The 27,028-nt window shown below is 42.4% G+C and overlaps 1 protein-coding gene across 5 annotated transcripts in view; it reads left to right on the top strand.

Annotated features, from left to right (window-relative positions):
* Window positions 1-27,028, top strand: part of TENM1 (teneurin transmembrane protein 1) — a 1,288,567-nt gene that overhangs the window by 307,423 nt on the left and 954,116 nt on the right. The window lies entirely within an intron of this gene.

Genomic DNA, 27,028 nt, shown 5'->3' with positions numbered 1-27,028 from the left:
CGCCAAGGCCCGTGCAGAAGGTAACCATGGAAGCAGCACCAAATGCACCATCTTAGAGAAATGATCGGTGACTACCCAGATAATGGTGCAGCTACGAGACTTGGGTAAGCCCACCATGAAGTTCATCCCGACCATCTCCAAGGGAGCTACCAAAGTTGAGAAGTGTGGAATGAACTGGCAATAGTAATTAATGAACCCCATAAAGCGCTGCACCGCTTTAAGAGAATGGGGTTCCTGCCAGTCCATCATAGCATGTAGCTTGGCAGGATCCATAGCCAAACCCTGGGCAGAGATGACATAACCAAGGAAAGGCAAGGACTCCTGCTCAAACACACACTTCTCCAACTTGGCGTAGAGGGAGTTTGCCCGTAAGAGGTCGAAGACTTTGCGAACATCTCTCCGATGGGAGTCAATATCTGGAGAGTAGATGAGAATATCATCCAGATAGACTACGACCGATCTGGTGAGCATATCCCGGAAGATGTCGTTCACAAAGTCTTGGAAAATGGCTGGGGCATTACAGAGCCTGAAGGGCATCACCAGATATTCATAGTGCCCATCCCTAGTGTTAAAAGCTGTCTTCCATTAGTCCCCCTCACGGATGCGAATCAGGTTGTAAGCACCCCACCAATCTAATTTAGTAAATACCCTTGCTCCCCGTAGCCTATCAAAGAGCTCAGATATCAGGGGTAGTGGGTACTTGTTCTTGACAGTGATGGCGTTAAGACCCCTGTAGTCTATGCATGGATGTAATTCTCCACTCTTCTGCACAAAGAAGAACCCAGCCCCTGCAGGTGACACTGACTTCCTAATGAATCCTCTTGCCAGATTCTCTTGGATGTACTGAGACATTGCCTCCATCTCCGGGAGAGATAACGGATAGACTCGACCCCGGGGAGGCTCAGCACCAGGCAAGAGGTCAATAGGACAGTCATAGATACGGTGCCACACAAAAGGTTGTTACTAGTGTTGAGCATTCCGATACCGCAAGTATCGGGTATTGGCCGATATTTGCTGTATCGGAATTCCGATACCGAGATCCGATACTTTTGTGGTATCGGGTATCGGTATCGAAACAACATTAATGTGTAAAATAAAGAATTAAAATAAAAAATATTGCTATACTCACCTCTCCGACGCAGCCTGCACCTTACCGAGGGAACCGGCAGCGTTGTTTGCTTAAAATTCACGCTTTAACTTCCATACTTGAAGTCCCGGCTTGTGATTGGTCGCGCGCCGCCCATGTGACCGCGACGCGACCAATCACAGCAAGCCGTGACGTAATTTTAGGTCCTTCAGGATTTTAAAATTACGTTCCGGCGTTGTGATTGGTTGCGTCGCGGTCACATGGGCGACGCGACCAATCACAAGCCGTGACGTCACGGGAGGCAGGAGACGCGCGCATTTTAAAATGCGCGCGTGTCCTGCCTCCCGTGACGTCACGGCTTGTGATTGGTCGCGTCGCCCATGTGACCGCGACGCGACCAATCACAGCAAGCCGTGACGTAATTTTAGGTCCTTCAGGATTTTAAAATTACGTTCCGGCGTTGTGATTGGTTGCGTCGCGGTCACATGGGCGACGCGACCAATCACAAGCCGTGACGTCATGGGAGGCAGGACACGCGCGCATTTTAAAATGCGCGCGTCTCCTGCCTCCCGTGACGTCACGGCTTGTGATTGTTCGCGTCGCCCATGTGACCGCGACGCAACCAATCACAACGCCGGAACGTAATTTTAAAATCCTGAAGGACCTAAAATTGAGTCACGGCTTGCTGTGATTGGTCGCGTCGCGGTCACATGGGCAGCGCGCGACCAATCACAAGCTGGGACTTCAAGTAAGGAAGTTAAAGCGCGAATTTTAAGCAAACAACGCTGCCGGTTCCCTCGCTGAAGTCCAGGCTGCGTCGGAGAGGTGAGTATAGCAATATTTTTTATTTTAATTCTTTATTTTACACATTAATATGGTTCCCAGGGCCTGAAGGAGAGTTTCCTCTCCTTCAGACCCTGGGAACCATCAGGAATACCGTCCGATACATGAGTCCCATTGACTTGTATTGGTATCGGGTATCGGTATCGGATTAGATCCGATACTTTGCCGGTATCGGCCGATACTTTCCGATACCGATACTTTCAAGTATCGGACGGTATCGCTCAACACTAGTTGTTACATAAAATGAGAGTAATGGGGATAGCGGAAAATATGTGTAAGTGGGTTGAGAGCTGGCTCAGGGATAGGAAACAAAGGGTGGTTATTAATGGAGCACACTCGGACTGGGTTGCGGTTAGCAGTGGGGTACCACAAGGGTCAGTATTGGGCCCTCTTCTTTTTAACATATTTATTAATGACCTTGTAGGGGGCATTCAGAGTAGAATTTCAATATTTGCAGATGACACTAAACTCTGCAGGGTAATCAATACAGGGGAGGACAATTTTATATTACAGGATGATTTATGTAAACTAGAAGCTTGGGCTGATAAATGGCAAATGAGCTTTAATGGGGATAAATGTAAGGTCATGCACTTGGGTAGAAGTAATAAGATGTATAACTATGTGCTTAATTCTAAAACTCTGGGCAAAACCGTCAATGAAAAAGACCTGGGTATATGGGTGGATGGCAAACTCATATTCAGTGGCCAGTGTCAGGCAGCTGCTACAAAGGCAAATAAAATAATGGGATGTATTAAAAGAGGCATAGATGCTCATGAGGAGAACATAATTTTACCTCTATACAAGTCACTAGTTCGACCACACTTAGAATACTGTGCACAGTTCTGGTCTCCGGTGTATAAGAAAGACATAGCTGAACTGGAGCGGGTGCAGAGAAGAGCGACCAAGGTTATTAGAGGACTGGGGGGTCTGCAATACCAAGATAGGTTATTACACTTGGGGCTATTTAGTTTGGAAAAATGAAGACTAAGGGGTGATCTTATTTTAATGTATAAATATATGAGGGGACAGTACAAAGACCTTTCTGATGATCTTTTTAATCATAGACCTGAGACAGGGACAAGGGGGCATCCTCTACGTCTGGAGGAAAGAAGGTTTAAGCATAATAACAGACGCGGATTCTTTACTGTAAGAGCAGTGAGACTATGGAACTCTCTGCCGTATGATGTTGTAATGAGTGATTCATTAATTAAATTTAAGAGGGGACTGGATACCTTTCTGGAAAAGTATAATGTTACAGGGTATATACACTAGATTCCTTGATAAGGCGTTGATCCAGGGAACTAGTCTGATTGCCGTATGTGGAGTCGGGAAGGAATTTTTTTCCCCATGGTGGAGTTACTCTTTGCCACATGGGTTTTTTTTGCCTTCCTCTGGATCAACATGTTAGGGCATGTTAGGTTGGGCTATGGGTTGAACTAGATGGACTTACAGTCTTCATTCAACCTTAATAACTATGTAACTATAGGGGTGGTGAGGCGGAAGTGTCTCCGCAGCCCTTTTGGAGAACACATCCGCATAAGTCCAATAGTGCTTGGGGAGAGAGGAAAGATCTGTGGGTACTTCTGTTGTAGCAACCTGAATGCACTCCCTCTGACATCTACCCTCACAGGATTTACTCCATCCTAAAATTCTTCCTGAGGACCACTCTATATGAGGAGAATGATAGCGTAGCCATGGTATCCCCAACAGGACCTCATCAATTCCCTCAGGAATGACTAATAGAGAGATAATCTCCTGATGTCATTGAGACACAGAAAGAGTGAAAGGAATGGTTTGGTGTGTAATCTGTGAGGGTAGTGTTGACCCATTTACCACTCGAACGGTTACTGGTTTGGCGAGCATCACCAGGGGTATTGCATGTCACTGGGTGAAAGTGGATGACCTAAAATTACCCTCCGCCCCAGAGTCCACGCATAGCTCTACCATAAGAGTAGATGGGCCTATGGTAATTGTCCCCTTGAAGGACAACTTAGAGGCAAACTTTGCCATGTCTAGTGTACCTCCTGGAGGCAACATGTCCTGACTGCCAGCAAACATGACAGACCTTAAGTGCACGAGCGGACCGGGACTTGGATCCCGCTCGTGACACCTCAATGGCCTTATGTGACTCGGATGCCTGGACCGGAGATTCCAAAGGTTTGGCGAAGGTGGGAGCCAGCTGAAACCTCTGCCTACACTGGGCTCGCTCCAACCTTCGCTCGTGAAAATGAAGGTCGTTGCGAGTTGATATAGCTATGAGCTCCTCCAGTGTGGCGGGAATCTCCCTAGTGGCCAAAACGTCCTTCACATGGACAGCCAGCCCCCTCCAAAATACCGGGATGAGGGTTTTATCCAACCACTCCAGCTCAGACGCTAATGTCCGGAAGTGGACGGCAAAATGGCTGACCATGGTCGAACCCTGAGTCAATGCCAGTAGTTGGAGCGTCGTATCATGGGTGACTTGGGGTCCCAAAAAGACCTGTTTCAGAGTGCCCAGAAACCAAAGAACACTCTGCACCACATGATCATTGCGCTCCCACAGCGGCGTAGCCCACTCCAAAGCTCTGTCCGACAGGAGAGAGATTATGAATCCCACCTTTGCCCGCTCTGTGGGAAAGCATGCAGCCAGGGGCTCGAGATGTATGCCACACTGGCTCACGAAACCCCTACAGGATTTACTGTCACCAGAGTATTTTTCAGGCAATGGGAGGTGGGATAAGGTCGGAACAGAGGTGGCAGTGGGTAAAGCTGCTGCAGCCACGCTAGCAGCCTGAACTGCTATTGCGGTAACATCCACCGCCGAGGTTGCACGCTCGAGAGACACCAACCGGCCCTCCAGCAGCTGGATGTACCCCTGCAATCGCTGTTCATCCGCCATTACTTAGCCAGATCCTGGCGCTAGTGTACTGTTAGGGTTGGCGGAACGCACCAAATATATTTATTAGAAGTAATAGGTGTGTTCGCAACCTGGGATCCACCGTGCAGGAAAGAACCCGCTGCTAAGTAAGGCGGTGAAGTATATTGGTATAAACGAACTCTGTTACTTCACAGAGTCCATTAGCAAAGAGAACGCTGTGCCCTGTTTAGCTCACAGGGGAACACAGCTACTTAGTAGAGCCGACAGTGGTCATGCAGTCAAATGCAAACACGCAGCTCCTCTCCAGTGGAGCCAAAATTCTAATGGCTATTAGCCAGCCCTGAATCCACACACATGAAACTCCTCACCAGAGGTGCCAGCATTCTAGGGGCTTATTTCAGCCGGGTCCCTGAATGCACACACAAGAAACTCCTCACCGGAGGTGCCAGCATTCTAGGGACATATTTCAGCCGGGCCCCTGACTGCACACACACGACCACACTGGTGCTGAGCACATACATAATTCACGCTAGGGCATGGCCGTGCGGACCTGCGAATGTTTTATAGTTGCAGCTCTACAGGACCTTCCTGGAGGACAAATGGGAGCTGCTACAGGGCCTGAGCGTGTGACCCTCGACCTCCAATGAGAGGTCCTCCCATGGGCATGCTCAGTGTGTGCAAAGCAGGACTAAGTCCCAGAAAAGCCTGCTTGCTGCAGACCAGTAAAGGGTACAATAGAAAAGGCAGCAGTAACCATTTGCACAATACCAGACAGAGTGAGACCCTGGGACCGATGTCTCCGCTGAGCAAGCTCCACTGCAGCTGATGCAGAATGGGAGACTACAGCGGACATAGTTTGAGATTCCCCGTGTGCAGCGACGGGAACTTGACTCCTAACACACGATTCCCCAGTATTTGAAGTGCGAGCAAGTAGCAAGCACGTTTACAGTATTTGCGATTTACATGCTTGCTGTCACATGCCGACAAGTCTCATCCAGCTACTTGAAACTTATTTCTATTGAGTGAAGTCAAACATGTCTAGTCAGCATGTGATCCCAGTTATGCAAATTGCATACCGTACATGCGTTCGCATGACCATCAACTCGTACCAGAAATGCTGAAGAATTGTGACAGCTTGCACGCTACACTCTACAGTGTGCAGTAACATACAGCTCTGACAAAAATTAAGAGACCACTGCAAAATTTTCAGTTTCTCTTTATAGGTATACTTTTGAGTAAAATGTAAATTTTTCTTTTATTCTATAAACTTCTGACAACATGTCTCTGAATTTCCAAGCAATAAATTTTGTATTTTGTTTCTGAAAAAAAGAAATGGTCAAAATAAACAAAAAAAACCAGTGCTTTCAAACCTCAAATAATGCAAAGAAAACAAATTCATAATCACTTAGAAGCAACAATACTAATGTTTAGTTAACTAGGAAGAGTTCAGAAATCAATATTTTGTGGAATAACCATGATTTTTAATCACAGCTTTCATGCGTCTTGGTGTGCTTTCCACCCGTCTTTCACACTGCTTCTGGCGCAAAAATGTAAGCAGTTCTTCTTTGTTTGATGGCTTGGGACTATCCTTCATCCTCTTGAATACATTCCAGAGGTTTTCAATGGGGTTCAGGTCAGGAGATTGGGCTTGGCATGACAGGTGGTGGTGATGTGGTGGTCTCTTAATTTTTGCCAGATCTGTATAGTACATCAAGTCTTTATTCCAAAGTCTAGACAATTAATTTTTTTTATTAACACTATATTTTGGTTCAAGGAAGTGTCATTATGTAGATGTATAATTGTTAATAGTAGAAATAAGTGAATCTGCCAGGATTTCAATTCAGCAAATCACTGAAAATGTAGAATGAAAATGTAGAATTAAAAGATAATATAAATAAATAATACCCACCACTCACTTGTCTTGCTGTCCACACAGATTGTCCACCTATCTATAGTTTCAGGTACGGACAGGGGCTGAAATTCAGCCCTGGCATTTGAAATCACACAGGCCCATGCTGTCCCCTCCCCAAGCACCAGATGGGGTATATTACTAATATTACCCTGGATGGAGGAAAACAAGATTTCCTACAAGATCAGTAGTTCTAATGATACCTGTGGCCTGCTGGCGGTAAGTGATGGAGTCAGCGATTTTGTGCTCGTCACTACTGTTAATAGCATGAGTGTCTTGAGAACATCAATTCTGCCAACAACGTAGCAGACCAGGCAGCCCACGACCAGATAGGCCCTTCTGGCTTTTGCCAGAATTGCCAGATGGCCAGTCCAACCCTGTATAGTTTTCACCTTCCCTCTTTATGCCCATTGCTCTTTTGTTTGCTTTTATTAGATGTCACTGCACTACTCACAGTATGACTTTACACAGTGGCATCTGAGCCTTGTGAAGCAAACCAGAGAGGTTGGATGTGACAGGGGAAATAAAAAAAAAGAAGCATGGAGGACCAGACTACTGACTGCAGAGAAGGTGGGTATTCATTTTTTATTTGCTTATTTATTTTATATGTTGGCCAGTCCACTATAGTTCAGCCAAATGCCAGGCACGTGACAGGTAATTTGCTGAATTTATGCAGAGCAAATTGCTAAATATTTAGATTTTGTCAATTCTGAATTTTTGTAAAATTTGAGAATTCGATCCAACGCAAAACCATTTGCTCATCTTTACTTAATGAACATTTTCACAAGGTACATACTGTTAAGTAGTACTTAAGGGACAGCATTGAGGACATTTAGGAAACTTTTCCTTAAAAAGAAAGTATCTTCAGTCTTTATCCAGTGAATTCCAGAGTCTTATGAGAAACATGGTATGGCATGCCATTTCTTAAACCCTATAGAAGTTCACACAGTGTCAACTGGAGAAGATCATGTCCATTTGATGCAAATTTCCTGAAATCTGCAGGTTCCACCTAAATTTAATATTTTGAAACTTCATTTGCTTGATTCACTCAAAAATGGTTCTTATTTTACACTTTGTTTCAGGCTGTTTCTGATACAGACTGCTGCATGGACTTCCTCGACATACCTTGCAGCTGTAATGCAGTCTCTTTCTCTAAAAAACACTCCTCACATATTACAATCCACTCTAACATCTTGCTTTCTGCTTCTAGAGTTGTCAACATCACCCATTTTTATCAGTGCCTATATCACACTTAATATTTTCGCTATAGCTACTTTTACATTATATAAAAAGTCTAGCATTTTACATAATGACTATGGTGAACAGACAGAGGATTCACGTCGATAAAAAAGCTTCCTGATTATCACAGATACTCCGATGCCAGACCTTTCACCTTCTCATGCATCTCACTTTCAATTTATTAGGACCGCATGAACACATTAATCTAAGCAGCATACCCTACAAGGAAAACCTCAATGTTGTTCGCCACATAATTTCAGCATTATTAAACTACCAACAATTCAAATTTTTGGTAAAAATTGAATGAACCTGGGGAATTTGAATTACTAAAGGTTCTTGTCATGGTTCCCAATGGCAAGGGAACGTAAAGAACACATAAGTAACGAACGAGCTCTCGGGTGATGGAAACTCGAGTTGACCATGAGCTAAATCTACCACACAACTAACAGTAGCCAGGGAGCATACCTACGGCTTCCTATATGCCACGCGCCAGCCGGAGGACTAACTACGCCTGGTAGAGGAAGAAACAGACCTGGCTTACCTCTAGGGAAATACCCCAAAAGATGATAGCAGCCCCCCACATGTAATAACGGTGAATTAAGAGGAAAAGACATACACAGTATGAAAATAGATTTAGCAAAGAGAGGTCCACTTACTAGATAGCAGAAGGATACAAAAGAGGACTTCACGGTCAACTGAAAACCCTTTCAAAAACCATCCTGAAATTACTTTAAGACTCCTGTGTCAACTCATGACACAGGAGTGGCAATTTCAGCCCGCAAGAGCTTCCAGCTACAGAGAAATACAAAAACTGCAAACTGGACAAAAGGTACAAAACAAAAGGACAAAGTCCACTTAGCTGATCAGCAGACTAGTAGCAGGAACATGCAACCGAAGGCTCTGGTTACAATGTTGACCGGCAAGGAAATGACTGGAGAGCAAGGCTAAATAGGAAACTCCCAAACACTGATGGAAGCAGGTGAACAGAAGAAGCAAAGTGCAAACAAGTCACCAGTACCACCAGCAACCACCAGGGGAGCCCAAAAAGCGGATACACAACAGGTTCTACCATCTCTAAGTGTCAACTAGTGATGAGCGAATATACTCATTATTCGAGATTTCCCGAGCACGCTTGGGTGTCCTCTGAGTATTTTTTAGTGCTCGGAGATTTAGTTTTTATTGCCACAGCTGAATGATTTACATCTGTTAGCCAGCATAAGTACATGTGGGGGTTGCCTGGTTGCTAGGGAATCCCCACATGTACTTATGCTGGCTAACAGATGTAAATCATTCAGCAGCGGCAATAAAAACTAAATCTCCGAGCACTAAAGAATACTCGGAGGTCACCCGAGTGTGCTCGAGAAATCTCAAGTAACGAGTATATTCACTCATCACTAGTGTCAACCATTCATAATGAAGTGAAGTTATGAAAATAGCCAACAATGGCTGAGCTATTTTATTTCTGTAGTGGTCATATAAATGTATAGGAGTTACAGTAAGTGATTAGCACAGTGAGCTACACCTTTTTCCTCACTATTGAGTTATTACAAAGCTTAGTTCCCTGTGATACTCTTTCTGCACTATTCTGTTTCCGTAACTGTCATTCATTTCTATGAGAGTTAGGGAAACACAAGCTCGCTGACTCGGGGTAATCCTTGACACTGATCTCTCCTTCAAACCACATATCCAAGCCCTTTCCACTTCCTGCTGACTTCAACTCAAAAATATTTCATGGATCCCTACATTTCTCAACCAAGAATCTGCAAAAAACCCTAGTCCATGCCCTCATCGTCTCTTGCCTTGACTACTGCAACCTCCTACTCGGTGACCTCCCCTCGAACACTCTCGCACCCCTCCAATCTATTCTAAACTCTGCTGCCTGACTAATCCACCTGTCCCCCCGCTATTCCCCGGCCTCTCCCCTCTGTCAATCCCTTCACTGGCTCCCCATTGCCCAGAGACTCCAGTGCAAAACCCTTACCATGACATACAAAGCAATCCACAACCTGTCTCCTCCATATATCTGTGACCACGTCTCCCGGGGCTTACTTGCACGCAACCTCCGATCCTCACAAGATCTCCTTCTCTACTCCCCTCTTATCTCCTCTTCCCACTATTGTATACAAGATTTCTCCCCCGCATTACCATTACTCTGAAACCCTCTACCACAACATATCAGACTCTCGCTTACCATCGAAACCTTCAAAAAGAACCTGAAGACCTACCTCTTCTGACAAGCCTACAACCTGCAGTAACTACCAATCGACCAAACCGCTGCATGACCAGCTCTACCCTCGCCTACTGTATTTTCACCCATCCCTTGTAGATTGTGAGCCCTCGTGTGCAGGGTCCTCTCTCCTCCTGTACCAGTTGTGACTTGTATTGCTTAAGATTATTGTACTTGTTTTTATTATGTGTACCCCTCCTCACATGTAAAGCGCCATGGAATAAATGGAGGTATAATAATAAATAATAATAATAATAAACAGTGTAGCAGAGTCAGTATTAGCTACGTCCAAAGCTCTCCCTTCAGTGGTTGGCACTAGACAGTTATTCCCCTTTCTGCTACGGTTGGCTGAGAAGGGAATAGCCCTTCAAGGTGGACCCATTAGACAACATTGGAATTTTTAGTTACTTGTATGCATATTTTTTTCAAAGGACAGAAGACTAAACTATACTTCGCCTGGGCTATTTTCCTAGTCTCTAGAAAAGATCAGTTGTCTCAATCTACTATATAGCACTAATAGTATGTACTTTCCCCTGATGACTCCTCATAATTGAGGTAGAAATGCATCGGGAGGGAATTTATTTGTTTTGGGGATATAAGGTCTAGCATTACACTTAGGTTGTCATGGTGAGATCCACTGCATGCGGCATGACTAGGCTCATCAGGAAAAACCCCTTTATTTACCTAATTGTCCCCCAAAGGGCAATGAACTACAATGCTCAGTAATCTGGATTGGGTGAGAATGAAGCATTTATTAAAAACATGGTCACTCATTTATCACTTTTTGATACAGTAACTTTATGATGCTTCTATGTACATAATAAATGCCTTGTGTCCTGAATCTGGGATGTTAGATTAGCCTCTTCAAGTGTGTTATCGTGGCACTATTCCTAAAATTTTAATACCATATATCTATTAAAGATTATATTTTAACATTAGAGTCTCTTCATTCTGTTTATCAATTATTTTCTGAGATATGTGCATCAGACGCTACAGGTCGGTTGGTTATTGCAAATAGTTACTCATTTTCTAGACTCTCATAAAGATCAGTTGTCTCAATTTACTATAGAGCACTAATAACAGAAAGAAACTCTATAATTTACCCCTTGATTAACCCCTTTCTGACCTCGTACGGGATAGTATGTCCAAGGTCAAATCCCCTGCTTTGATGCGGGCTCCGGCGGTGAGCCCATAGCAAAGCCAGGACATGTCAGCTGTTTTGAACAGCTGACATGTGCCTGCAATAGTGAAGGGTAGAACCACGATCCACTCGCTGCTATTAACTAGTTAAATGCCACTGCCAAATGGTGACAGCAGCATTTAACTACTGCTTCCAGCCATCTGGCTGGAAATGCGCTCATCGCTGACCCCATCAAGTGATTGGGGGTCAGGGATGCATCGGCATCACAAGCAGAGGTCTCCTTGAGACCTCTATGGTTGTTGATGCCGGAATGCTATGAACGCCACCCTGTGGTTGGTGCTCATAGCAATGCTGTAATTCTGCTGCATAGAGGTGATCTGTGCATCACCTCTATGCAGCAGAGGTGATCGAGTTGTGCCAGCTTCTAGCCTCCCATGGAGGTTATTGAAGCATGACTAAAGTAAAAAAAAATGTTTAAAAAAATATGAAAAAATAAAAAAATATAAAACTTTAAATCACCCCCCCTTTCGCCCCATTCAAAATAAAACAATAAAAGAACAAATATACACATATTTGGTATTGCCGCTTTCAGAATCGCCAGATCTATCAATAAGAAAAGCATTAACCTGCTCGCTAAATGGCGTAGCGAGAAGAAAAATTGAAACGGCAGAATTACGTTTTTCTGGTCGCCACTACATTGCATTAAAATACAATAACAGGCAAGCAAAAGAATGTATCTAAAGTAAAATGGTATCATTAAAAACGTCAGCTCGGCACGCAAAAAATAAGCCCTCACCTGACCCCAGATCACGAAAAATGGAGACACTACAGGTATCAGAAAATGGCAATTTATTTTTTTTTAGCAACGTTTGGATTTTTTTTTCATCACTTAGATAAAAAATAACTCTGACATCTTTGGTGTCTATGAACTTGTAAAGACCTGGAGAATCAAAATGGTAGGTCAGTTTCAACATTTAGTGAACCTAACAAAAAAGTCAAGAAAAAAACAAGTGTGGGATTGCACTTTTTTCAATTTCACAGCACTTGGAATTTTTTCCTGTTTCCTGTTCATGACATGCTAAAACCAATGATGTTGTTCAAAAGTACAACTCGTTCCGCAAAAAAGAAGCCCTCACATGGCCATATTGACGGAAAAATAAAAAAGTTATGGCTCTTTGAAGTAGGGGAGTGAAAAATGAAAAAAAAAAAATGAAAATAGCCAGGGTCATGAAGGGGTTAATAAATGGGAGCTTAAGTTTAGGTAAATATTTTACAAAAGAAGTCTTCTAGAATCCTGATCTTCAAGTAACATTCCTCAAAGCTCAAAGTTAAAGGTGTTTTATTCCCCATATGTACACTTGCTACATATATTGTAATATTTTCCTTGAGGAAACTTTTAAGTTTGAACTTTTTGGTACAACCCTAACAGAATGGAAAAATGATATTATTTTTGGAACAATAGATGCATATGAAACGTGTCTTTTTCTTTCGTCTGAACTAAGATTTTTATCCACTAATAGGGTTGAGCAAACCCTTAACCCCTTCCCGACATTTGACGTACTATCCCGTCGAGGTGGGGTGGGCCCGTATGACCGCCGACGGGATAGTACGTCATCACCGATCAGCGGCGCTCACGGGGGGAGCGCGGCCGATCGCGGCCGGGTGTCAGCTGCATATCGCAGCTGACATCCGGCACTATGTGCCAGGAGCGGTCACGGACCGCCCCCGGCACATTAACCCCCGGCACACCGCGATCAAACATGATCGCAGTGTACCGGCGGTATAGGGAAGCATCGCGCAGGGAGGGGGCTCCCTGCGGGCTTCCCTGAGACCCCCGGAGCAACGCGATGTGATCGCGTTGCTGCGAGGGTCTCCTACCTCCTTCCTGGCTGCAGGTCCCGGATCCAAGATGGCCGCGGCATCCGGGTCCTGCAGGGAAGGAGGTGGCTTACCGAGTGTCTGCTCAGAGCAGACACTTGGTAAGCCTGCAGCCCTGCACAGCAGATCGTCGATCTGGCAGAGTGCTGTGCACACTGCCAGATCAATGATCTGTGATGTCCCCCCCTGGGACAAAGTAAAAAAGTTTAAAAAAAATTTTTCCACATGTGTAAAAAAAAAAAAAAAAAAAAATCCTAAATAAATAATAAAAAAAAAAAATATATTATTCCCATAAATACATTTCTTTATCTAAATAAAAAAAACAAAACAATAAAAGTACACATATTTAGTATCGCCGCGTCCGTAACGACCCAACCTATAAAACTGCCCCACTAGTTAACCCCTTCAGTAAACACCGTAAGAAAAAAAAAAAAAAAACGAGGCAAAAAACAACGCTTTATTACCATACCGCCGAACAAAAAGTGGAATAACACGCGATCAAAAAGACTGATATAAATATCCATGGTACCGCTGAAAACGTCATCTTGTCCCGCAAAAAACAAGCCGCCATACAACATTATCAGCAAAAAAATAAAAAAGTTATAGTCCTGAGAATAAAGCGATACGAAAATAATTATTTTTTCTATATTTTAGTTTTTATCGTATAAAAGCGCCAAAACATAAAAAAATGATATAAATGAGATATCGCTGTAATCGTACTGACCCGAAGAATAAAACTGCTTTATCAATTTTACCAAACGCGGAACGGTATAAACGCCTCCCCCAAAAGAAATTCATGAATAGCTGGTTTTTGGTCATTCTGCCTCACAAAAATCGGAATAAAAAGCGATCAAAAACGGTCACGTGTCCGAAAATGTTACCAATAAAAACGTCAACTCGTCCCGCAAAAAACAAGACCTCACATGACTCTGTGGAGCAAAATGTGGAAAAATTATAGGTCTCAAAATGTGGAGACGCAAAAACTTTTTTGCTATAAAAAGCGTTGCTGGTTTCACACTTGCGTTTTTGTCTGCAGCGTTTTTTGCACAAAAAAACGCATGCGTTTTTTCCCTATATTTAACATTGAAAACGCATGCGGTTTTTTTGTACGCGTTTGGTCGCGTTTTCAAACGCATGCGTTTTTTTTCTGCATGCGTTCATTTTCAGAAATACAACCTGCAGTATTTTCTTGCGTTTTTAAGCACATGCGTTTGTTTGCGTTAAAAACGCATGCATTTAAACACACTGAAAAGCCACCCACCACCATCAAGGTGATAAAGGGATCCAAACCCTAACCCTAACTCTACCCCTAACCTCACCCCTAACCGTTTAATGAACATTTTCTGACAGTCATAGTGCCACGTATTTCAGTGCCACGTATTTCAGTGCCACGTATTTCAGTGCCACGTGTTTCAGTGCCACGTATTTCAGTGCCACGTATCACATATTTCAGTGCCACGTATCACGTATTTCAGTGCCACGTATCACGTATTTCAGTGCCACATATTTTAGTACCACGTATTTCAGTGCCACGTATTTCAGTGCCACGTATTTCAGTGCCACGTATTTCAGTGCCACGTATTTCAGTGCCACGTATTTCAGTGCCACGTATTTCAGTGCCACGTATTTCAGTGCCACGTATTTCAGTGCCACGTATCACGTATTTCAGTGCCACGTGTTTCAGTGCCACGTATTTAAGTGCCACGTATCACGTATTTCAGTGCCACGTATTTCAGTGCCACGTATTTCAGTGCCACGTATCACGTATTTCAGTGCCACGTATTTCAGTGCCACGTATTTCAGTGCCACGTATTTCAGTGCCACGTATTTCAGTGCCACGTATTTCAGTGCCACGTATTTCAGTGCCACGTATTTCAGTGCCACGTATCACATATTTCAGTGCCACGTATTTCAGTGCCACGTATTTCAGTGCCACGTATTTCAGTGCCACGTATTTCAGTGCCACGTATTTCAGTGCCACGTATTTCAGTGCCACGTATCACGTATTTCAGTGCCACGTGTTTCAGTGCCACGTATTTAAGTGCCACGTATCACGTATTTCAGTGCCACGTATTTCAGTGCCACGTATTTCAGTGCCACGTATTTCAGTGCCACGTATTTCAGTGCCACGTATTTCAGTCACGTTTAGGGTTAGGGTTAGGGGTAGGGTTAGGGTTAGGGTTAGGGCTAGGGTTGGAGGTAAAGTTAGGGTTGGGGCTAAAGTTAGGGTTGGGGCTAAAGTTAGGGTTAGGGTTTGGATTACATTTACGTTTGGATTAGGGTTGGGATTAGAATTATGGGTGTGTCAGGGCTAGGGGTGTGGTTAGGGTTACCGTTGGGATTAGGGTTAGGGGTGTGTTTGGGTTAGGGTTTCAGGTAGAATTGGGGAGTTTCCACTGTCCAGGCACATCAGGGGCTCTACAAGCGCGACATGGCGTCCAATCTCAATTCCAGCCAATTCTGCGTTGAAAAAGTAAAACAGTGCTCCTTCCCTTCCGAGCTCTCCCGTGCGCCCAAAAAGGGGTTTACCCCAACATATGTGTTATCAGCGTACTCGGGACAAATTGAACAACAACTTCTGGGGTCCAAGTTCTCTTGTTATCCTTAGGAAAATAAAAATTTGGGGGGCTAAAAATCATTTTTGTGGGAAAAAAAAGATGTTTTATTTTCACGGCTCTGCGTTATAAACTGTAGTGAAACACTTGGGGGTTCAAAGTTCTCACAACACATCTAGATAAGTTCCTTGGGAGGTCTAGTTTCCAATATGGGGTCACTTGTGGGGGGTTTGTACTGTTTGGGTACATCAGGGGCTCTGCAAATGCAACGTGACGCCTGCAGACCAATCCATTTAAGGCTGCATTCCAAATGGCGCTCCTTCCCTTCCGAGCTCTGTCATGCACCCAAACAGTGGTTCCCCCCCACATATGGGGTATCAGCGTACTCAGGACAAATTGGACAACAACTTTTGGGGTCTAATTTATCCTGTTACCCTTGTGAAAATACAAAACTGGGGGCTAAAAAATCATTTTTGTGAAAAAAAAAAAGAATTTTTATTTTCACGGCTTTGCGCTATAAACTTTAGTGAAACACTTGGGGGTTCAAAGTTCTCAAAACACATCTAGATAAGTTCTTTGGGAGGTCTAGTTTCCAATATGGGGTCACTTGTGGGGGGTTTGTACTGTTTGGGTACATCAGGGGCTCTGCAAATGCAACGTGACGGCTGCTGACCAATCCATTTAAGTCTGCATTCCAAATGGCGCTCCTTCCCTTCCGAGCTCTGTCATGCGCCCAAACAGTGGTTCCCCCCCACATATGGGGTATCAGCGTACTCAGGACAAATTGGAAAACAAATTTTGGGGTCCAATTTATTCTGTTACCCTTGTAAAAATACAAAGCTGGGTGCTAAAAAATCATTTTTGAGAAAAAAAATAAAAATTATTTTCACGGCTCTGCGTTATAATCTGTAGTGAAACACTTGGGGGTTCAAAGCTCTCAAAACACATCTAGATAAGTTCCTTAGGGGGTCTACTTTCCAAAATGGTGTCACTTGTAGGGGGTTTCAGTGTTTAGGCACATCAGGGGCTCTCCAAACGCAACATGGCGTCCCATCTCAATTCCAGTCAATTTTGCATTGAAAAGTCAAATGGCGCTCCTTCCCTTCCAAGCTCTGCCATGCGCCCAAACAATGGTTTACACCCACATATGGGGTATCAGCGTACTCAGGACAAATTGCACAACATTTTTTGGGGTCCAATTTCTTCTCTTACCCTTGGGAAAATAAAAAATTGGGGGCAAAAAGATCATTTTTGTGAAAAAATATGATTTTTTATTTTTACGGCTCTGCATTATAAACTTCTGTGAAGCACTTGGTGGGTCAAAGTGCTCACCACACATCTAGATAAGTTCCTTAGGGGGTCTACTTTCCAAAATGGTGTCACTTGTAGGGAGTTTCAATGTTTAGGCACATCAGGGGCTCTCCAAACGCAACATGGCGTCCCATCTCAATTCCAGTCAATTTTGCATTGAAAAGTCAAATGGCGCTCCTTCCCTTCCAAGCTCTGCCATGCGCCCAAACAATGGTTTACACCCACATATGGGGTATCAGCGTACTCAGGACAAATTGCACAACATTTTTTGGGGTCCAATTTCTTCTCTTACCCTTGGGAAAATAAAAAATTGGGGGCGAAAAGATCATTTTTGTGAAAAAATATGATTTTTTATTTTTACGGCTCTGCATTATAAACTTCTGTGAAGCACTTGGTGGGTCAAAGTGCTCACCACACATCAAGATAAGTTCCTTAGGGGGTCTACTTTCCAAAATGGTGTCACTTGTAGGGGGTTTCAGTGTTTAGGCACATCAGGGGCTCTCCAAACGCAACATGGCGTCCCATCTCAATTCCAGTCAATTTTGCATTGAAAAGTCAAATGGCGCTCCTTCCCTTCCAAGCTCTGCCATGCGCCCAAACAATGGTTTACACCCACATATGGGGTATCAGCGTACTCAGGACAAATTGCACAACATTTTTTGGGGTCCAATTTCTTCTCTTACCCTTGGGAAAATAAAAAATTGGGGGCAAAAAGATCATTTTTGTGAAAAAATATGATTTTTTATTTTTACGGCTCTGCATTATAAACTTCTGTGAAGCACTTGGTGGGTCAAAGTGCTCACCACACATCAAGATAAGTTCCTTAGGGGGTCTACTTTCCAAAATGGTGTCACTTGTAGGGAGTTTCAATGTTTAGGCACATCAGGGGCTCTCCAAACGCAACATGGCGTCCCATCTCAATTCCAGTCAATTTTGCATTGAAAAGTCAAATGGCGCTCCTTCCCTTCCAAGCTCTGCCATGCGCCCAAACAATGGTTTACACCCACATATGGGGTATCATCGTACTCAGGACAAATTGCACAACATTTTTTGGGGTCCAATTTCTTCTCTTACCCTTGGGAAAATAAAAAATTGGGGGCAAAAAGATCATTTTTGTGAAAAAATATGATTTTTTATTTTTACGGCTCTGCATTATAAACTTCTGTGAAGCACTTGGTGGGTCAAAGTGCTCACCACACATCAAGATAAGTTCCTTAGGGGGTCTACTTTCCAAAATGGTGTCACTTGTAGGGGGTTTCAGTGTTTAGGCACATCAGGGGCTCTCCAAACGCAACATGGCGTCCCATCTCAATTCCAGTCAATTTTGCATTGAAAAGTCAAATGGCGCTCCTTTCCTTCCGAGCTCTGCCATACGCCCAAACAGTGGTTTACCCTCACATATGGGGTATCAGCGTACTCAGGACAAATTGTACAACAACTTTGGGGGTCCATTTTCTCCTGTTACCCTTGGTAAAATAAAACAAATTGGAGCTGAAATAAATTGTGTGTGAAAAAAAGTTAAATGCTCATTTTTATTTAAACATTCAAAAAATTCCTGTGAAACACCTGAAGGGTTAATAAACTTCTTGAATGTGGTTTTGAGCACCTTGAGGGGTGCAGTTTTTAGAATGGTGTCACACTTGAGTATTTTCTATCATATAGACCCCTCAAAATGACTTCAAATGAGATGTGGTCCCTAAAAAAAAATGGTGTTGTAAAAATGAGAAATTGCTGGTCAACTTTTAACCCTTATAACTCCGTCACAAAAAAAAATTTTGGTTCCAAAATTGTACTGATGTAAAGTAGACATGTGGGAAATGTTACTTATTAAGTATTTTGCGTGACATATGTCTGTGATTTAAGGGCATAAAAATTCAAAGTTGGAAAATTGCGAAATTTTCAAAATTTTCGCCAAATATTCGTTTTTTTCACAAATAAATGCAAGTTATATCGAATAAATTTTACCACTAACATGAAGTACAATATGTCACGAGAAAACAATGTCAGAATCGCCAAGATCCGTCAAAGCGTTCCAGAGTTATAGCCTCATAAAGGGACAGTGGTCAGAATTGTAAAAATTGGCCCGGTCATTAACGTGCAAACCACCCTTGGGGGTGAAGGGGTTAAATTTGGGTTTCATATCGAACAGGTAGTGTATGGTGCTAAATGCCAAACACGGACGTTTTCCAGAAGTCTGTTGCAATGTTCAGAGCTTTGGGGGAAGTCCAATAGGAGAGAGAGAGAGAATATTTTCGAGCTGAAAAGTTCAGAATTCCATTGTTTTCAATGGGGTTCATCTTCTGGTTCGAGTTCAGGTACAGTTCTGGTATCAGAATCCGAACTTCCTCGGGTCTGCTCCTCCCTATCTACCAAACAAAGAAGACTCTGATTGAAATTTGGAAACAATTGATTAAATCTTTTTCTATCCCAAATACCTTATAAGCCCATGAGGGCAGGGTCCTCTTTTCCTCAGTACCAGTCTTTCACTTTTTGCTTATTACGCTTGTATTTTTTATGTATGTGAATTCTCTTTTTATGTGTAGTATATATAGGAATCTATCACAAGTTTTTAATATCCCATCTGAGAGCAGCATGATGTCAAATATGTAAATAGATTAATAATAATGAAAATAATTTATCTGACATGACTAAAAATAAAAATTTAAAAAATGCTAATCCATTACAGTTTTAAAAAGTGATCTTGGAAATGTTAATAGTTTTATATTAAATGTTGAACATTTGTTAAGTTTTTGCTTATGTCAGTTATTAAGAACATTCAAAGTATACAATGATATGTAAAACCAAAACCATTCCCTTCTGACTGCAATGTGTGAACTACTACAATGCCTGTAACATCTGTCAATCCATGTGTTCTTCTTTTAGATAGTTTGCCTTGGAGAGGGCATGATTATTTCAAAACAATTTCAGTGTCTCAATTTCCCTTACACCTGTCTCTATATAAACACCTTTAGGCATCACTGGCTGGAGTAGAAAATTCCTATACGCCAGTCCCGGCTTCCAGAAAAAGGAGTTTACATTGCAGAATAATCAGACAAAATATGTTTAGTCTAGAGACAGATTGTGGTCCACCTGTGAGACTATATCATAAGGAAAAATGGAACCACAGATGCGTTGGCAATGGTAATTCAGAAGCTGTACTCTCAATAAATTAAACCAGCAATGAGTTAGTTTGTTATATAGGGAATATATATTTTGTGTAGGAAAAAGAAACCTGCCATATGTTTAGACTTGCTTTATTTTCATTGCTATTTTATTTGTAAATATGTGAAAAAACCCTGAAAAATGTAAGCTAAAATCTGATTGGTTGCTGGAGTTCTTGATATTACCTTTATGCAAGAACGAGAATTTGTTAAATTTGTATTACCGTATATACTCGAGTATAAGCCGAGATTTTCAGCCCTTTTTTGGGGGGCTGAAAGTCCCCTTGGCTTATACTCGAGTCATATCCAGGGGTCGGCAGGGGAGGGGGAGCAGGGGCTGTCTAATTATACTCACCTGCTCCTGGCGCGGTCCCTGCACGTCCCTGGCTTCCCCAGCACCAGCAGCTTCTTCCTCTAGTGAGCGGTCACATGGTACCGCTCATTACAGTAATGAATATATTCATTACTGTAATGAGTGGTAACGGTGACCGCTCACTACGGGAAGAAGCTGCGGGGAAGCAGGGACTGCACCGGGCCAGGAGCAGGTGAGTATAACGGGGAGGGGAGCACTGCGCGATATTCACCTGCTTCTCGATCCGGCGCCGCTCCATCTTAAGCAGTGACGCTCAGGTCAGAGGGTGCGGTGACGTGGTTAGTGCGTGCCCTCTGCCTCAACGTCAGTGCTGAAGACTGAGTGGTGCCGGAACAAGGAGCAGGTGAATATAGCAAGTTCCGGGGCCTGAGCGACAGAGAGGTGAGTATGTGATTTTTTATTTTTTATCGCAGCAACAACAAATGGGGCAAGTGTCTGTATGGAGCATCTATGGGGCCATAATGTTTGTGCTGCACTATATGGGGGCCATAACATTTGTGCAGCACTATATGGGGGCCATAATGTTTGTGCAGCACTATATGGGGCCATAACATTTGTGCAGCACTATATGGGGCCATAACGTTTGTGCAGCATTATATAGGGCCATAACGTTTGTGCAGCACTATATGGGGGCCATAACGTTTGTGCAGCACTATATGGGGCCATAAAGTTTGTGCAGCACTATATGGGGCCATAACGTTTGTGCAGCACTATATGGGGCCATAACATTTGTGCAGCACTATATGGGGCCATGCAGCACTATATGGGGCAAGTGTCTGTATGAGGCCATAATCAACATTTGTGCAGCACTATATGAGGCAAATATTTTTATGGAGCATCTTATGGGGCCATAATCACCATTTGTGCAGCATTATATTGGGCAAATGTGTCTATGAAGCATCTTATGGGGCCATTATTAACCTTTATGCAGGATTATATGGGGCATATTTTAATATGGAGCATCTTATGGGGCCATCATGAACTGCATGGAGCATTATATGGGGCTCCTGATTCAATATGGATATTCAAAAACACTTAAGCTACTGATGTCTCAATTAATTTTACTTTTATTGGTATCTATTTTTACTTTTGACATTTACCGGTAGCTGCTGCATTTCCCACCCTAGGCTTATACTCGAGTCATTAAGTTTTCCCAGTTTTTTGTGGCGAAATTAGGGGGGTCGGATTATACTCGGGTCGGCTTATACTCAAGTATATACGGTATATTTTTAGGGAAGTCCAAAGATTTTTTTAAATCTGGCTGCAGCAATTCATTTTATATTTTGGTATACAGTGGAGAAAATAAGTATTTGATCCCTTGCTGATTTTGTAAGTTTGCCCACTGACAAAGACATGAACAGTCTATAATTTTAAGGGTAGGTTAATTTTAAAATTGAAAGATAGAATATCAAACACAATGCACAATGTAAACTGAGCACACACTCCAGGGGTCAAGCACCCAGACTAAATCAGAACATACTGTATAGCTGACAGAGAAACACAGCTGGGAGTGAGTATAAATACCCTTCCATCTTGAAAGAGAGGCCAACATAATTAACCCTGAGAGAACAGGACATTAACCATGTTCTAACCATGACAGTCTAACCTCTACAACATGAGCAAGACCAAAGAGCTTTATAAGGATGTCAGGGACAAGATCATAGACCTGCACAAAGCTGGAATGGGCTACAAAACCACAAGTAAGACGCTGGCTGAGAAAGAGACAACTGTTGGTGCAATAGTAAGAAAATGGAAGAAATACAAAATGACTGTCAATCGACATCGATCTGGGGAGCTATTAAAGATTTTCCCTCATGGGGTATCCTTGATCATGAGGAAGGTAAGAGATCAGCCTGAAACTACACAGGGGAATTTGTTAATGATCTCAAGGCAGCTGAGACCACAGTCACCAAGAAAACCATTGTTAACACATTACGCTGTAAAGGTTTAAAATCCTGCATTGCCCGCAAGGTCCTCCTGCTCAAGAAGGCACATGTGCAGGCATATCTGAAGTTTGCTAACGAACACCTTTTCCTTTTCTGGTGTGGGAGCCGGTGTCGCCATATTGGAAAGGCATCTATCATGGGTCTGTTCTTTTACAGCCTTTGACCTCATCATGGTCAACTGCTTATTCCTATATTCAATGTGACCAGATGGATGAGGTAAGAGGGAGACAGCTCAGCTCTTCATACTGAATCCACAGGATAATGAAGGAAGGATGTACGTGAGCTCAGCCCCATGTGTCATTATTCCATGCCTTTCAGGCCATGCCACCAGCTAGTCAGTTTTAATCATGAGACGTCGTAGGGAAAAGAGAACATTTAACTGGGTAGAAAGGCAACATGAGCAATTGTAAGTTCACATAGCTATGTATAATGACTACAATATAGTAAGAGGATACAAATCATGGTGGGAGTATTTCTTTAAAAGGGAAAAAGTAAGTGAATATTTTTTAACTTTTTTATGTTACGTTGACAAAAGCCATTCTAAAAACCTTAAGTTATATTGTTTAAGCCATTCAGACGTGGATTTCATTGCCTGGTCTGTACTTTTTTATTATTATTATTATTATTATTATTATTGTTATTAGTAGTAGTAGTAGTATTTATTATTATAGCGCCATTTATTTCATGGCGCTTTACATGTGAGGAGGGGTATACATATTAAAAACAAGTACAATAATCTTAAACATACAAGTCACGACTGGTACAGTAGAAGAGAGGACCGTGCCCGTGAGGGCTCACAATCTACAAGTGAAGGGTGAGGATACAATGGGTTAAGGTAGAGCTGGTCCTGCAGCAGTTTGGTCGATTGGTAGTTACTGCAGATTGTAGGCTTGTCAGAAGAGGTAGGTCTTCAGGTTCTTTTGGAAGGTTTTAATGGTAGGCGAGAGTCTGATATGTTGTGGTAGAGAGTTCCAGAGTAGTGGTGATGTGTGAGAGAAATCTTGTATGCGATTGTGGGAAGAGGAGATAAGAGGGGAGTAGAGAAGGAGAATTTGTGAGGATCAGAGGTTGTGTACAGGTAAGTACCAGGAGACGAGGTCACAGATGTATAGAGGAGACAGGTTGTGGATGGCTTTGTATGTCATGGTTATGGTTTTGTACTGGAGTCTCTGGGCGATGGGGAACCAGTGAAGGGATTGACAGAGGGGAGAGGCTGGGGAATAGCAGGGGGACAGGTGGATTAGTCAGGCAGCAGAGTTTAAAATAGATTGGAGGGGTGCGAGAGTGTTCGAGGGGAGGACACAGAGCAGAAGGTTGCAGTAGTCAAGGCGGGAGATGATGGTGGCATGGACTAGGGTTTTTGTACAGTAGATTCTTGGTTTAGGAATGTACGGATCCGTGAAATATTTTTGAGTTAAAGTCAGCAGGAAGTGGAAAGGACTTGGATATGTGGTTTGAAGGAGAGATCAGTTTCAAGGATTACCCCGAGGCAGCGAACTTGTGGGAAGCTGTTTTCTGTAATGGATAGGTCCATTGAGGGGGTCGCATAAGATGGAGAAAGATGATGAATTCTGCTTTGTCCATGTTAAGTTTTAGAAATCTAGGGGAGAAGAAGGATGAAATAATGGACAGACATTGAGGGATTGATAATTTTTCTGCTGCATAACCCAGCTTGAACCTTAGGTCACAAATTTAAATGTGGATCTTCTTCATCTGGATTATTACTCCCATCAAAATTCTCTGTTGCATTCATTATGACAAGCCATGCACCTCCTGAAGAAGCAAAGCAGGCCCCACACCATCACTCTACCATCACAATGTTTGACTTTAGGTATGATATTCTTATGTTGGAATGCTATACATTATAGGACTCATGCATTTCAATCAGTGTCAGTATTGACTTTTCAGCCTATAGAATATTGGCCTAAATGTCTTGAGGATCAGCTAGATGTTTTTTTGGCAATTGAAGATGACCTTTTGTGTTGTTTTGATGGGTAGTGGTTTGTACCTTGCAAATCTCTTTTTATGAAATTGCGTAGCCTGACATTACTAGTGCAAGGAAGATGTGCAGTTACTTAGATGATCTTCTGAGTTCTTTCATGACTTTTGACCTTGCGTGCTTGGTGAAATTGTGGTAGACTCGCCACTCATGACCAGGATCAACAATGTTTCAAGCTTTTTACCATTTTGTGAATAATGGCTCTCACTGTGTCCACTGAAGTCTTACAATTTTAGCACTGGCTTTGTAAAATTTTCCAGACAGATACCTTTTAGTGACCTGGCTATTTGCTTGTGAATCTCTTTAGAATGTGGCATCACGTGTTGCTTTATGAAACCTTTTCACTACTTTACATTGTTAGGCATGTTCTATTTAAGAGACGTTTAGATTCAATATGTTTTGCAGCAATCATGGCTGGGTAGGATTTCAGAAATTTGGACATTAGTCAATTCAATGCAAACGGTGCATTTGCATATTTTTAAGTGCTTACTCTTTAGAATTAAAATTATTATTTAATTTGAAAGGAACATTATATCTCCAAATACTATGAACCCACATGCAAAGTAACAGAGGAAATAAACATGTGTATAACAAAACATCTGTAATTGCAATAATTTTCCGGGAAAAATACTTAATTTTCTGAAATAATTTCTTCACTTTTGGCCATGGCTGTATACAGGGTTAATCTGCAAATTAATAACATTCCATGCTTACAGCCTAACTCAAAGCAGATTTACCAAGAAAAAATGAGCTTTAATCCTCTGCTTCCTTGGGATCCATTGGCTTTTTACTCATGGAGTTGCTCCCATAGTGGCTTCATTCACCGCCGACAGCATTGTTAGCAGTGGTTCTTCTCATGTCCCGGCACTTTAATTGTAGCTTGCTCCACGTAGATGCTCTGCAGATTGAGCTATTAATCACAATGCTGGGAAATACTTAAATCCATCCCTCACTGTGTAGTGAGGGATGACTGAAGCCACTTTGGACATGTCTCTGTAATGTAAAGGAATAAAGTTCATTTTCTCCCAGTAGCCGCACTTTCTGTAGGGTGGCCAGGAAGCCTTGGAATGCTATAAACTTTCAGATGAACCCCATATCTGCAAGTTAATAGCGTTTGAGGACTTGGTAGGTTACCTTTAAGCAAATATGATTCTCTTGAAATAAAATCTTGAACATTCCATGTAATAAATGGTGTTGCTTTTCTTTCTTAGACCTCTCTTCTTTAATACTTTTATCCATCATCAGTGTAGAAGCATAATACAAGCAAATGTCTCTTATGTTTTTCTTCAGCAAGCCTTGTTATTCTGTGACCTTTATATTCCAAGACGCCATTTTGTCCACTATTCTGTGCTGATAAAATGTTGATCAAAAATCCCTTTCAACTATTACATTTTTTAATGCTCATAGTTGCCAGGAAAAAATCTGCAAAACTATGTTGTTTCATGCAGTTGCTTAGTACAAATGAGAAAGCTTTGCTTGACAGTAAACTGATAGAAAGGTCAGAAGAAGAGGCATCTCTAGTGGAATAAAAACATTAAGTCATTTGAACAAAGGTCACTTAGCTCTACTTGTATGAGCCTTTATCATCTATCTGACAAGGCCAACTAAATATTGATCATGTGAAGCGCCTTGGCAATCACAAGTGGAGCTTGAGCAAAGTGAGAGGGGAAAAAAGTGCGGCTAGACTTCTAAGAATCAGACTGCTATTCTTTAATGTGATGTGAATTCTGCAAGGTCTGTGTTTTCTTATAATCTGGCCCATTATCCTCAAGTCATATGCAGTTTCTTCTCAGTCAGTATGATGGATACAGCAGAAGGGATTTATAGTAATTCTTTGTCTGAGCTTTAAAACGATCGGTCTTTGTATAATGAAATATCTCATTATGTGTAAGAGAAGAAAACAAAGTGCTGCTGACTATAGGGTTTAGGCACATAAAGATAAATTCAAAAATGTCGGAATAGAAATAGACTGTGGGCCCGATTTATTATTGCATTTGCACCAGTTTTTTTGGTTATTTGCTTTTTGTGTTTTTCACTTGTTTTTTTATTTGCACTAAATTCTTCTAATTTGCGCTTTTTCAAAAGTCTATTTCACCTGGGTAATTTTTTGCTTTTTTAACATTTAGAGGAGTTTGGAGTCTCCAGGTATTTTCAGCTGATATTTCAATTGCGACTTTTCAAAAAGTCGCAAAATTTGGAGCAAATCTCAGTTAATTTTCCCTGATATGATTGTATGTATGCCAGTTAGGCCGAGTGGATCACAATGCATAGACTTGCCTTGGGTCATTGGTTAGCACTGCTGCTTTGCAGCACTTGGGTCTTGGGTTCAAATCCCACCAAGAACAAAGGCGGTTGTATGCTCTCCCTGTGTTTTCATGGGTTTCCTCTGGGTTCTTTGTTTCCTTTCTTATGCCAAAGACACACTGATAGATCATTTAGATTGTGAGCTCCAATGGAGATAGTGATGATGATGTCTGTAAAGTGCTTTGGAGTTAATGGCTC

The sequence above is a fragment of the Ranitomeya variabilis genome, chromosome 2 (assembly GCF_051348905.1).
Source record: "Ranitomeya variabilis isolate aRanVar5 chromosome 2, aRanVar5.hap1, whole genome shotgun sequence".
Lineage (NCBI taxonomy): Eukaryota > Metazoa > Chordata > Amphibia > Anura > Dendrobatidae > Ranitomeya > Ranitomeya variabilis.
The sequence above is the reverse complement of the archived record's forward strand: the minus strand, read 5'-3'. Positions and strand labels throughout refer to the sequence as shown.